This window comes from Mytilus edulis, chromosome 14, assembly GCF_963676685.1.
Source record: "Mytilus edulis chromosome 14, xbMytEdul2.2, whole genome shotgun sequence".
Classification (NCBI taxonomy): domain Eukaryota; kingdom Metazoa; phylum Mollusca; class Bivalvia; order Mytilida; family Mytilidae; genus Mytilus; species Mytilus edulis.
The window spans coordinates 52105001-52108842 of record NC_092357.1 but is presented as its reverse complement, the minus strand read 5'-3'; positions in this window follow the sequence as shown (position 1 = coordinate 52108842).

Genomic DNA, 3842 nt, shown 5'->3' with positions numbered 1-3842 from the left:
TCAAAATATTTACTAAATTTATCATCGGTATAAGGAAATCATTCGAAAATATAACTTAACAGGCAGACATCTTATACGTTCAGGTATTTCACATTCAATCTTTTATGATAATGGTAATATTCTTTACAAAGCACAAAAATGTCAGTATTCACCTCAAAAGCTAACAAAACCTTTAAACAGACTTATTAAGATGGGATATAGTTACGATTCTGTTGTCAGGTCATTGAAGATTGCATATTTTGGCTTTAATGTTATTGATTCATTTATAGGGTCTTTGCATCGGAATTAAACACATTTATTCTAAATTAGTTGTTGGCATGACAAGGGTTGTGTTCTTCTCATATATTTCATGATGGTATAATACTAAACCACTAACAGGAGGGATTGTGCCTGATATTCATATGATGAAGACATTATCTTTCAATCAGTTTAACTGAGGTCTGGAGCTGGCATGTCAGTAACTGCTGGTAGTCTGTTGTTATTAATGTATTATTGTCATTTTGTTTCATATTCTGACATCGGACTAGGACTTCTCTTTAACTGAGTTTTACTGTGCGTATTGTTGTGCGTTTGGTTTATCTACATTTTCTCAAAAAACATGTTTAGCCCCGCCGCAATTTTGCGTCCGTCCCGGGCCAAGTCAGGAGCCTTTTGCCTTTGTTAGTCTTGTACGATTTTTAATTTTAGTTTCTTTTGTATAATTCAAAGTTTAGTATGACGTCCATTATCACTGAACTAGTATACATATTTCTTAAGGGACCAGCTGAAGGAAGCCTCCGTGTGCGGGAGTCTCTCGTTGCGTTGTTGACTCTTTGACACATTCCCCATTTCCATTCTCAATTTTATTTGGAGAAATATCATGATACTTTTGACTTGTATCGTGATACTTATGCATTGAGCATGTATCATGATATTCAGTATGCTTTGAGTAAGTATCATGATACTTTAGACTTGTAGTGTGATACTTATGCTTTGAGCATGTATCATGATACTTATGCTTTGAGCATGTATCATGATACTTATGCTTTGAGCAAGTATCATTATACTCAGAATGCTTTGAGCAAGTATCATGATACTTTAAACTTGTAGTGTGGTACTTATGCTTTGAGCAAGTATCATTATACTCAGAATGCTTAGAGCAAGTATCATGATACTCAGTATGCTTTGAGCAAGTATCATGATACTCAGTATGATTTGAGCAATTATCATACTTATGCAATAAGCAAGTATCATGATACTCAGTATGTTTTGAACAATTACATGATACTTTAGACTTGTATCGTGACACTTATGCTTTAAGCAAGTAACATGACACTTAAGACTTGTATCACGATAATTATACTTTGAGCAAGTATCATGATACTCAGAATGCTTTGAGCAAGTATCATGATACTCGGTATGCTTTGAGGAAGTATCATGATACTCAGTATGCTTTGAGCAAGTATCATGATACTCGGTATGCTTTGAGAAAGTACCATGATACTCGGTATGCTTTGAGAAAGTACCATGATACTCGGTATTCTTTTAGCAAGTATCATGATACTTTAGACTCGTATCAGGATACTTGTTAAACGCATATGGATACTTGTTTTAAGATTCACGATTGATAAACCTATCATAGTATCGTTGTTTTGACACGAACAGCCAGTCATATAAATCCACCTCCTTACTTGCAACTATGATATAGTTTCACAATGTAATGCGATTCAACGGCTGTACGGAACTTCCACTTCATTTTTAATATAACATTAACTCAAATATATAACGCTGCTACATCGTCATGTTTTACGATATGCTGATATAAAGATATACAAATGATATGGCCATTTTTATAAATTTCCTGTTACAAAACTTTGAATTTTTCGAAAAACTAAGGATTTTCATATCCCAGGAATTATCTTAGCCATATTTGGCACAATTTTTTGGAATTTCGGGTCCTCAATGCTCTTCTACTTTGTACTTGTTTGGCTTTACAACTTTTTTTATTTGAGCGTTACTGATGAGTCTTATTTAGACGAAACGCGCGTCTGGCATATAAAATTATAATCCTGGTACCTTTGATTACTATTTACACCACTGGGTCGATGCCACTGCTGGTGGACGTTTCATCCCCGAGGGTATGACCATCCCAGTAGTCAGCACTTCGGTGTTCAAATGAATATCAATTATATGGCCATTTTTATAAAAATTTCCTGTTACAAAAACTAAGGATTTTCATATCCCAGGAAAAGATTACCTTAGCCATATTAGTCTTATGTAAACGATACGCGCGTCTGTCGTATAAAATTATAATCCTGGTACCTTTGATAACTATACTTACAATACATGGGCATGCTACTGTATAGCTTGTGCTTTGTTACGACAATAGATAAAGCTAGAGATGAAAGGCATCGCTTGACTATAGGAAGTTATATATGTATGCTACCTAGATGGCCGAGATGTCGTGATAGTTGAAAACAGTGGTGTTGATGTCATAACATTTTGATGTATCAACGTCTTTCAATTAATCAAAAGATGTTAAAGCTGTAAGCAACTAGATGCATTATTAGCATGATGGTCTTACGTGCTAACGTCTTTTCTTGAAATAATTATTGATTTGACAGCAATTTAATTAAGCTTTCAGCATAAAATGTAGAGGATCGCGAGATATCACATGACATCTTGTATTACACTCACATCACATAAAACTTTGTAAAAAATGCCAAAATATGCAACAAACATATTTCAATGTGTCCCCCATTTAGTCTACAAATATCTCAAAACATTTAAATACATGTATTAAATTCAAACAGCTTAATTGCTTAATAATACCAATCGTTGCCACACGGTAAACAGCATATCTCATTGTAACATTGACTGGTGCGAATGGAGCGTCAATCAAAACACCGATTACTCATAGAACCAATCGCCCAGGCCTATTCGTCTATAATGTGCAATGTAACTAGATAAGGGAATTTCAAATGCAATTGTAAAGAAACATCTAACTATCTATGATAACTTTAGTTAAAAAAGAATTGTATCAAACCAAATTTTCCATTTTAATTATTGATTACCAAACATGCATTATGTAAATACTTGATATCAATCTTTATCTTACCTCCTATACATTCTCTCTCACCCCATATGGAATTTACTGACCCCATATATACCGTATTAGGTCACTAGCACACTATGTAACTAATAGTATGTATACTAGTATACTTCAGGAAAAATATCTAATTTCAAATGTGAATCCCGTTGACATATAAAAATAGCTTATTGTTTTGGGGTAAGCAATGCATGTGTGAGTGCTGAACATACATGGTTTGTTTCTAAGCTGCATTAGTAGATATATATATAAATGTTCTGTACTTGAAGGCATTGCATTTGTCTTTGCGTTACTGGGGATACTGTTTGACAGACATCTGTGTGTAACTATACTTGTATGCGTTTAAAATAACTGACGTAAGCAATGAGATGACGGAATATTAGGTAAAAGACCATGCATAAAGTGAGGGGCATATGATTCTTTGTTTGTATCAACTAGTACACTTCAGTAAATATAATTATAAAGGTCTGGTGTTAAAACTTAATGTACCAATTATAGACTTTTATTTGTTCATCCTGATATCACTTTTAGTTTATTTTTTTTATTTTTTTTACTATTTTCCATTTCCTACGCTCTCCACTCAAAGAATGCGGCGTAAATATAAACCCGCGGTCATTTTGTATACCACCTGTCTACTTTGAACAGCATTTCGCGTGCCATAGATGTCAGATTAAGTCTTTAATGAAAATAAATGAGATGTGATGTACTAATAGTATTATTCTTATTGTACTATAATCAATCAAATTGATACATA